At 42.9% G+C, this 11,386-nt stretch overlaps 1 non-coding gene across 1 annotated transcript; it reads right to left on the reverse strand.

Moving 5' to 3' along the window:
• Window positions 1–877: 877 nt before the first annotated feature.
• Window positions 878–984, reverse strand: LOC144999025 (small nucleolar RNA R71). Its single transcript, XR_013660553.1, has one exon. It is a non-coding gene; the product is annotated as a small nucleolar RNA R71 (small nucleolar RNA).
• Between the last annotated feature and the right edge of the window lie 10,402 nt (window positions 985–11,386).

An 11,386-nucleotide genomic window follows, 5' to 3' on the forward strand; every position in this document is an offset into this window, starting at 1 on the left:
ATTGCAATTTAGTAACTGGTAATTAGGTTTTAGTATCTGTTTTAGTTAGGTTAAAACTTAGAATTTTTTTTGAAATATCACTGATACTCGCCGAGTGCACTCGCACCTACTCGGCGAGTAACAGTTTAGTCAGCAATTTTTTTATTTGTTTACAATCTTTTTGTTCTTTTTACGTTTTTTTTATTTGATCAATTTCAGGACTTTCATGACCAGAGGAGCAAACACACCACTGGTACCCCCGTTTGAAGACCCAGAATCCGCATTGAAAAGAAACAAAGGGAAGGACGTGGAGAGTTCAAGCACACCAAAGAAATCACCATTGTCCAACTTGAAGACTGTTTTTGGAAAAAAGAAGAGCAGTAAATCAGGAGCTTCTAGCGCTTCCTTGATAACTGAGGAGCCAATTCAAGAAGATATTGGATACGAAACCGAGGAAGAAGAGGAGGCAACGTACGAACAAGAAACCGAATCGGAGGAAGAGTTAGCATTCACTATGGCTAACATTGATGAAATTCCCATGGGAGAATGGAAGAAGAGGATGCGCGACGACCATGGCCCGGGACTCGTGCAACCCGTAATTCCTGCAACTGCTACCTTCGAGCTAAAAGGTCATATCCTAGCTTCACTCAAGGAAATACCTTTCTATGGGAAAGATCATGAAGATGCCTACAAACATTTGGATGAAGTAAATGATGTTGCTGATTACTTCAACATTCCAAATGTAACCCGCGAAACTCAACTACTTCGGATGCTTCCGGTAACCTTCAAGGGTGCTGCTAAAGACTGGCTCAAATCACTTCCCCCCGGGTCAGTCACTACTTGGGCCAGAATGAAGGAAGAATTTATTGATCACTTTTGCCCGCCATCCAAGATATCCAAACTCAAGAAAGCCATTGCAAACTTTGAACAACAAGCTGGAGAGTCATTATATGAAGCATGGGAGAGGTACAAAAGTTTGCTACGAAATTGCCCACACCACGATCTAAACAGCTAGCAAGAAGTTTCCATCTTTTATGATGGAGTCAATGTCACGACCCGGCAGTTGCTAGACTTACAAGGCCCACTTACAAAGAAGCCACCCCCGGTGATTAAAGAATTGATTGAAGAATTCTCTAAACACTCTAGAGAATACCACAACCCTAGGAATGATGTCACGAGGGGAGCCGCATATGCTGCTACTGAAGATTTATCCGCGGTCATGGCCATGTTAAAAACCATGGATAGGAGAATGGACAAAATGGATCAAACTATCCATGCCATACGGGTGGGTTGCGAAAATTGCAATGGACCTCACCTCACTAGGGATTGCGATTTGGATGAGAACGGCAACAAAAAGGCACAAGTATGTTATTCGAGTGGTGACCGGTATGATGAGGACTGGCGCAAACAAAAGAAGGAGTGGTTGCCTTACGACGAGTATAAGAAGGTTAAGGAGGAGAAGTACAGACAAAAAGGGAGAGGCTTTTACCAAAAGGAGGAGCCGGTGCAAGAGAAGAAGCCAAGCTTGGAAGATATGCTAACTAAATTTGTGGCCGCTTCCGAGAAAAGACATAGTGACCATGATGTTGCTATCCAAGAAACAAGAACAATGCTCAGGAACCAGCAAGCATCCATCCACAACATAGAAACGCAGCTTGGGCAACTTGCTCAACAACTAAACCAAAGGTCACCGGGTGAGCTTCCTAGCAAAACCGAGAACAACCCACGAGGCGCACAAGTAAATATTATTACCACAAGAAGTGGGAAGATCATTACTCCCCTGGCCCCCATTCGAACTGAAGCAACCAAGGACTCACAGAAGGAAGGAACGGAAGAACAAGTCGAAAACCAACACTCACAATCTGAGAGTCCTACTCGCCGAGTAGGACCGATGGACTCGGCGAGTACCTCTGCTAAAACAAATGAACAGCCACCCTTGAAACCATACCAGCCTCCAATGCCATACCCAGCCCGAGCCAAGAAAGAGAAACAAGAAGAGGAATATCAGAAGTTTCTAGATCATATTAAAACTCTTCAAATCAACATTCCTTTCATTGAAGCCGTCATGCAAATGCCCAAGTATGCAAAGTTCCTTAAGGAACTCCTCACTAACAGAAGAAAGATGGAGGAAGTGCAGAAGGTAGTGCTTAATGAGAATTGCTCCGCCGCAATGCTAAACAAATTACCAAAGAAGAAGGGTGATCCGGGAGCTTAACTTTGCCTTGCCAATTTGGCAACTTGGCTGCAATTCATGCCTTAGCTGATTCTGGAGCAAGTGTGAACCTTATGCCATACTCGTTCTTTAAGAAGCTGGACCTCCCGGAGCCAAGGCCAATTCGAATGGCAATTCATTTGGCAAACAAGACTGTTACTTTCCCAAGAGGCATTTGTGAAGATTTGCTAGTGAAAGTAGACAAATTTGTCTTCCCGACTGATTTCATCATTCTCGACATGGAGGCGGATCCGCAAGTGCCAATCATCCTTGGAAGGCCCTTCCTCAACACCGCTAGCGCTATCGTAGACATGAGAGATTCTAAGCTCACATTGCGAGTTGGGGACGATTCAGTGACATTCGGGGTAGACCAAGCCATGAAGTACTCAAGGAGTAGTGACGACACGGCTTTCTCAATCGACATGCTTGACGAACTATTGGAAGAATACATACCTGAAGATTCCAACAAGTTTGCAGCTTTGGAAGAAGTATTTGATCCAGAAAAAGACTTACTAGAGATTGAAAGACTGTTGGAAGAAGCGGAGTATGAAGAAATAAAGAAGCAAGCTGAAAGCCCTACTCGCCGAGTAGACCCGATCTACTCGCCGAGTACATCTGAAGAAAAGCCAGAAGTCGTGAATGCAGCCACCAACTCGCCGAGTACCAAACCTGCACTCGGCGAGTCCGTCACTATGCACAACAAATTGGAGCTCAAAACACTACCTGACCATCTGGAGTATGCCTTTCTGGAAGAAGGAAATCAGAAGCCGGTGATCATAGCCTCGGACCTATCCAAGACGGAAAAGGAGGAGCTTGTACGCGTGTTGAAGAAAAGGAAAAGAGCCATCGCATGGAGCATCTCCGACATCAAGGGAATAAGCCCATCCTACTGCTCTCACAAAATCAATTTAGAAGAAGGAGCAAGGCCGGTGGTGCAACATCAAAGACGATTAAACCCGAACATGCAAGAAGTCGTCAAGAAGGAGGTGGTCAAGCTTTTGGATGCAGGAATCATCTACTCCATCTCCGATAGTCCATGGGTGAGTCCGGTCCAAGTGGTGCCCAAGAAAGGAGGAATGACGGTCATTACCAACGAAAAGAACGAGTTAATTCCAACGCGAACGGTAACCGGTTGGCGAGTGTGCATCGATTATCGAAATCTAAACGATGCCACTCGCAAAGACCATTTTCCCCTTCCTTTCATAGATCAAATGTTAGAGAGACTATCGGGCCATAGCTACTATTGATTTTTAGATGGGTTTTCAGGGTATTTTCAAATACCAATAGACCCAATGGACCAAGAAAAGACCACATTTACATGCCCCAGTGGGAATTTCGCCTATAGACGCATGCCATTTGGACTATGCAATGCACCTGCGACATTTCAAAGGTGCATGACCGCCATATTCCATGATATGGTGGAAAAGTTCATGGAGGTCTTTATGGATGACTTTTCTGTATTCGGATCTTCTTTCAATGACTGCCTCACAAATCTTGACTCAATGCTTGCTAGATGTGAGAAAACCGACTTGGTCCTAAATTGGGAAAAGTGTCACTTCATGGTCAAGGAGGGTATAGTTTTGGGACATAAAGTCTCTAAAAAGGGAATTGAGGTGGATCGGGCAAAGATAGACACCATTGCCAAATTACCCCCACCAACTAATGTTAAGGGCATTAGAAGTTTTTTGGGACACGCAGGTTTTTACCGGCGTTTTATAAAAGATTTTTCCAAAATCACGAAACCTCTAACACAATTATTACTAAAAGATGCACCATTTAATTTTACTAAAGAGTGTCTAGAGGCATTTGACTTTCTAAAGGAAAAATTAACTAATGCCCCGATCATTATAGCACCAAATTGGAACTTACCCTTCGAGATCATGTGTGATGCTAGTGACTATGCACTAGGAGCGGTCCTTGGACAAAGGGTTGATAAGCACTTTCAACCCATCTATTATGCAAGCAAGACCTTAAATCCTACCCAAGAGAATTATACTACTACTGAAAAAGAACTGTTAGCCGTAGTTTACGCTTTTGACAAGTTTCGCCCTTACTTGGTTTTATCTAAAACCACTGTTTTTACTGACCACTCGGCTATCAAGTATTTGTTTTCCAAACAGGATGCCAAGCCAAGACTAATACAATGGGTGCTGCTTCTTCAAGAATTCGATATAGAGATACGAGACAAGAAAGGAATGGAGAACGTAGCGGCCGATCATTTATCTAGGCTCGAGAACCCGAAATTGCAAGAAGATAAGGATGGAGACGACTTTCCGGATGAATACATTATGGTGTCCGTGGGAGAGGAGCCATGGTTCGCAGACATAGCTAACTATTTAGCTACAAATTACGTCCCGAGGGATTATAGTAGTCAGCAAAAGAAGGAATTCTTTGCGGAGATCAAATATTACTTTTGGGACGATCCATACCTCTTTCGAAGCTGTGCGGATGGAATTATAAGAAGATGTGTGTTCGGGAAGGAAAGTCGAAGAATACTAGAACATTGCCATAGCGGGCCCACGGGAGGACATCATGGAGCACACTATACCGCAAAGAAGATCTTTGACATTGGGTTCTATTGGCCTACAATCTTCAAAGATGCAGCCTAATATGTCAAAGAATGTGATGCTTGTCAAAGGGTGGGAAACATTTCATCTCGTAATGAAATGCCACAACATAGCATTCAAGTGTGTGAGGTGTTCGACGTGTGGGGCATTGACTTCATGGGATCATTTCCCACATCCAAAGGAAACAAGTACATCCTAGTGGCGGTAGATTATGTTTCGAAATGGGTGGAGGCGCAGGCTTTACCTACAAATGACGGACGGGTAGTGGTACGATTCTTAAAAAAACTATTCTCCCGGTTTGGTGTTCCGAAGGCCCTAATTAGTGACTGTGGCACACACTTTGCCAATGATCAATTGGAAAAGGTGCTCAAGAAATATGGGGTGACCCATAAGTTCTCCACGTCATACCACCCGCAAACGAGTGGACAAACGGAAGTGACCAATCGAGCCTTGAAGCGTATTTTAGAGAAGTCGGTGGGAAGCAACCGCAAGGAATGGTCGGATAAATTGGATGACGTGCTATGGGCATTTCGTACTGCTTTCAAAACACCCATTGGTACTACACCATATAGGTTAGTTTATGGAAAGCAATGTCATTTACCGGTTGAAATCGAGCATAAGGCATATTGGGCGTTAAAGAGGTGCAACTTTGACATGGAAGAATTGAAGACCAACCGTCTAATGCAGATGAATGCCCTTGAAGAACTCCGAAATGAGGCTTATTCTAGTTCGTGGATCTATGAAGAAAAGACCAAGAGATGGCATGACAAAAGAATCAAAAGCAAAGACATCCATGAAGGCCAAAAAGTACTACTTTTCAATTCCCGATTAAAACTTTTCTCGGGCAAACTCAAATCAAGGTGGGATGGTCCCTTTTTGGTCAAGACGGTGTTTCCTCACGGGGCTATCGAATTGATCTCAAAAGACGACACACCATTTAAAGTTAATGGTCATAGAGTGAAGAAATATGAAGAAGGAGTCCCCCGAAATGAAGGATTGGAGGAGTTGCTACTGTGCGGAATCGCAAACACGTAAACGGGGCAGAGTTGTAACATCCGGATTTTTCCAGGTATAATGTAAGTTTAATTGTGTTATTTTGTGAGAGGGACTCGGCGAGTTGGGGCTCAGACTCGCCGAGTAGGGACGCGGAACTGATCGATGGTGCGCGCTTGGACTCGGCGAGTCAGGGCTGTGTAATGAAACCCTAAATCTCCGGGTTTGTGGCCTATTTAAAGGGCCTTATGGCCGTCATTTGCGCTCATCCAACCCCCAGAGTGTGTCCCTAGAGTTCTTGAGTGTTTGGTGAAGGATTGAGAGCAAATCTTGACCTTGTGAGTGTTGTTTAGCAAGAAGAAGGAGGTTCTAGGCAAGAGGAAGCAAAGGAGGTTGCTATTTCGTGGATTTGGAGCTTGGATCATCACTTTAGAGGTATTATTTTTGGACCATTTTCTGTTTGGTGAAACTTGATGCATGTTAGGGTTTAATATGATCATTTATGGGGTGATTTGGTGCCCCTTTGGTTCCCTCTTGGAGTTGAGACCATGGATCTGGATCCATAGAGGTCCAGAGGGCCTCACTCATCAAGCTTTATGGATGGAAGTGGAGTCCTTGGCCTTGTATTGAAGTTTTTGAGTCAAAATCATCATTTGTGATCATGTAGAGGTTATTTATGCTTCAAGATTGTGACTTTACGTGCTAAATAAGGATGGAGGGACTGGATCTATGGATTAGTGGACTGGATCTGACCTTTAGAGCAAGATTGAGTCAGTGCATGGCACGGACTCGCCGAGTCCGAAGAACAGACTCGGTGAGTAGCATGAATGTTGCGCGACCACTCAGCGAGTGGCCTCGCCGAGTTGGGAAGGGTGAACTCAGTGGGTCAAGGGAGAGTCAGGATGGACAGGTGGACCGAGTCAAACTGGACTCGCCGAGTTGTTCTTGAGACTCGGCGAGTTGAGTCGTGGTGGCCCCACAACTCGTGCCAGGTGGAGCTCGTCGAGTTGGGGGAAATGCTCGACGTGTCAAGGGAGGGTACCAGGGAAATTGGTGCATGCGCACAGACTCGCCGAGTCACCATAGTGCACTCGCCGAGTCCGGTCAAAGTTGACCGTTGACTGTTGACCAGCGTTGACCAAGAGTGACTTGTTATAGTGTGATCAACCCTAGTTGGGAAAGTGTTAATTAGAGATGTATTGTGCTATAGGGGGACTACAGCTCGGCGGATCGAGTGTTTAGTGATTTCAGGGTTACGAGTTACCGAGACACACGAGGTGAGTCTCCTCACTATACTTTACCTTGAGTAGGTAAACAGAGTTATGTGATCAAGTATTTGTATGCTATGTATGTTATGTGTTGTACTGCATGATTTCTATGTGATTTATGTGGTGCATGTTTATCAGAGCTAGAACCTGAGGGTTCACAGAGTTTGGGTGCACGGACCCGCAGAGTTATAGCCTCGAGTGGCTAATATGTGTTATATGTGGTATTTTGGGGAACTCACTAAGCTTTGTGCTTACAGTGTTGATGTTATTTGTTTCAGGTGCTAGTGACGACCGCGGGAAGGCGCCGGCTTGATCCGTACACACACGTTTAGAGTTTACATGTTGATCTTGGGATTTTGTACTGTTATGTTGAACAAGTAAAATGGTTGCTTTTATGAATATTAATGGAATTATGTTTTTATAAAAATAAAAAAAATAAAAAATTTTGGCTTTAAGTTTTCGGTGTTACAGGAGTCCAGCTAATGACTCCATCAAAAGAAGCGCTTCTCGGGAGGCAACCCGAGTTTCACGTTTGCATTTTCTTTCCTTTTCTTTATTTTTCATATTGTTTTTTTTCATTCTTCTTCATTTATTCTACTTCTCTAAGTGCTTGAGGACAAGCTATACTGTGAGTGTGGGGTGGAAAGGCTAAACAAAGGAATTCATACAGTAAAATTGGCAAATTTTAAAAAAATTTCAACCTGAGACATCTACTCGGCGAGTATATCGACTATACTCGGCGAGTAAATGTTCACTTACAGCCAAAAGTCGATAACACGCGTGTCTACTCGGCGAGTAGCCGGTTCAAACCCAGTAAATTAAAACCTGTAAAAATTATTATTACTCACCAATTCATCTCCACACTCGCCGAGCATATCCTCTCAGTCGCATCTCAAGTGTTCTTCAAGATCTCTCCAATTTTCTTCTTCTTTCTCTTCATTCAAGCAACAAGGTAACATCTTTACCCTTTAATTTTATGAAAGGTCCAATCTTTATCACATATCTTCCCATATTTGTTATGATTTCGGATTTGGGGAGTTTTTCCCAATTTTTAGGGCTTTGATTTACTCATGAATTAGAGGTTATTTGGAGTAATTTCCTCAAGATCTATAGTTAGATAAGTAATTACAACAAAACCCTATGAACAAATTGGACTATTATACAGATTACACAGATCCGATCTCGATCTGTCAAAATGTTCATACTACTCGGCGAGTATGTTCGTGTACTCGACGAGTAGGTCCCAATAAGATCAAAAAATTTCCTGTTTTAATTATGGGGTGCTGTTTGTTGCTGTGTTTTTGGTATGTTTATGCAGATAGCATGGCAAGGAGAGGAAAGTCATCACGTGGAGGAGGCCATGGTGATATGCCATGGTTAGCCTTTCAACAAATCACCTCCAAATCCTCCAAAACTCGAACCCTAAACAGGTTGGAAGCGCTGCGACAGAAAGAAATCCACCTGCCCAATGCAGTGGATTGGGGATGGATGGGCAATGTCGGCTTGGAAGAGGAACTTACTCCATATTTGGTGAAAGATTGTAACTTGGGTTATACCAACATCACTTGTGATGGTTGGTTGCAATTGTTTAAAATCCAAGAGCCAGTATACGCGGAGTTGTGCTGGGAATTCTTTGCTACCATTTCATTCTGAGGTGGTAGTGAGTATTACAATCCAAACACGATCTCGTTTTCTTTGGGAGGAGAGCTGCGACAATGCAGCATGGTTGAGTTCTCTTGGCGGTTGGGAATCTACGATCAAGACATGTCGATGACGGAATACTTTGAAGCCTTCTTGGAGAATACCTACAAAGAACTTCCCGAGGGGGTGGTGGCGTCGACATGGTGGAGTACAATTGCTAACCGGGTCTACATACCTTCCACTGCTCAAGAAGGTCATATCCGTTCTCCAATCCATCGACTCATTCACCGGTTCGTTGCAAGCACGATCAACATGCGGAAGGATGGGGATAAAGTTCCTACCCTTGATATCTTTTACTTATGGAGTATCATCACTCCCGATGTCTTCTGCAACCTCCCATACTGCATTGCTAAATTTCTTGCGGAGGGAGCGGTTAAGGAGAAGATAAACTCGAAGATTAATGGGGGCATGTTCATTACTCGGCTTGCGAGATCATTTGGGATCTTGGAATTGCCGCAAGCTCAAACGCTAACGATTATCCACCCTCCTCCGTTCAACACTGCACTTTATAGGAGGGCTCGGATAGTTGAAAATTTTGTTGATTCTTTTACTATCCCGAATGAGGATGAGTCGGCGGTCCCCGAGGAGCCGGGAAGGCGGGTTAGGCCAAGGAGCGAGCCGGTACGAGAAGACCCACCGGTTATTCCGGTGGAATATAACGAGGGATGGAACCAAGTGGAGTATCGACACTACTTGGATGATATAGGGCGAGGGGTTAATTACACCAATCAATCCTTCGAGTATCTTTTCCAACAAATGCATATTGACCCGCGACCGGGACCCGGCTATCCTTACATTATGGATTGGGACGAAAGGATGCGAAGAAGGGGTGGAGAAGGGGTAGTGGAGCTGGAGGAGTCGGGATGGAAGAGGAAGAATGAAGATTTTATTTAATTTTTTTTTGTTTGGTTATGATGTTTGTTTTAAGACAATTGTGGACATGTTGCATTTGGCTATGTGGTTGGAATATTAGTGTTACTTTTAGTTTTCTTTTCAGGTATTCAAGCTAGGAAGCATGCTATTTAGGAAGGGTCAAGAGAGGAATGTGAATCTTTATGAGTGATTATGGAGTCTTGTTCCTAGGATCGAGTCCGTACGAATCGAGAGTTTATTGAAGTGTTGCTGCTTAGGAAGTTCACGGGAGAGTACATTTATATTTCCATGTCAACACTAGCGTAAAGAGAGTCAGCGGTTCATAAAATTCTGGAAATATAAGCTTTACTCGTCGAGTGCATTAATACTACTCAGCGAGTACATCTGCTTTTGCACGAACTACTTTGCCAATCAAGTTCTACTCGCCGAGTTTGATCAGCTACTCGCCGAGTAGTCTGCTGCAGGAGGAGTTTCTGATTTGTTCTGGCTAGTTTTTTCTGCGCCATTCATACACTCTTTATGAATTACTACTGAGGATTGTGCAACAACCCTTTTTCCTTGGAGTTTTCGGGCTATCAACCACACGAGACGTATGACGCCCGTGCCATGGATGAGCTGTTCCCATGGTTAAAGTCACTAGAAGAAGGAGTTGAAGAAGAGAGTGTCAACCTAGCGACTGCTACCCCAGGGGAGTTTGTTCCAACTTTCTCTCTATTTGCATTTTTTTTAGTTGTTATAATATGCAATGAGGGCATTGCATAATATAAGTGTGGGGTAGGGGGTTAGTCACATCTTAAAACACTTAGAATCTTAATTTAGGCTAATTTTTAAAAAATTTGTTGCATACCAAAAATGCTTAGGTCTTAAATTAGAAAATTTTGGTAAAAATTAGGATTCCATATTAGAATTGTGTTAATAATTGCATGAGAACCCAAATGTTTAGTTGAGCCTATACACGTTCTAGTGCATTTGTGGCTTCCTTATTTCAGTGAAATCATGAGACAAAAACACGACCTTGCTCAGCCTGAGGGATGCAATATGTTTAGCAGCCTAAACCTGAAATGTATCCAGGAAAGTTTTTATCATTAGCCAATAAAGGTTGAGATTGAGCGCCCCTGCTTAAGCATGTAGGGATTTGAGCGAAAAAATATATTGAGAAATACATGAAAAAAAAAAAAGAATTGCTAGAAAAGTTATAGGAATTTTGGAGCAAATGAAGTGAAGATATGAAGATCAAAATTCCAAGAAATCCAAAAAAGTTGAAGATACCAAAAGTCAATACAAGTTGGTGAATTCAAAGATATCCAAGATCAAATTATCAAGAAAGTGAAGAATTCAAAGAATTCCATAGTGGTATCGAAAAGTTGTAACTCTAGAATATGTATGCTTGGGTTGCTCAATTAAAAATACCTTGAGGGTAAAGAGATTTTCTGAGGATGGGTTTGGAGGGTTGCATAAAATGAGCATAGTTCGGGGTGAGTGGGCGAATGTTTACTAGGATTGTGAGTATTTGAAGTATGGGGGGTTTTTAGGAATTTTAGACACAAATGCATGCGTTGCGGTCTTGGCATAATGGCTGGGTTGGATTGGAGTTATTAATGTGATTTTAATGTGTTTAAAATTTAGTTTTGCTTGGGGGCAAGCAAAAGTCAAGTGTGGGGTATTTTGATATGTGCATAATTAGTTAATTATTTAACATATATTCTTAGTTATTTTTGGTTAATTATGAGAATAATGTGGACAAAAGGTACTTAAAATGTTGTGAATTGTGTTTTCAGTCCAAAAGATATGCT

The sequence above is a fragment of the Lactuca saligna genome, chromosome 5 (assembly GCF_052625555.1).
Source record: "Lactuca saligna cultivar CGN05327 chromosome 5, ASM5262555v1, whole genome shotgun sequence".
NCBI classification, from domain to species: Eukaryota; Viridiplantae; Streptophyta; class Magnoliopsida; order Asterales; family Asteraceae; genus Lactuca; species Lactuca saligna.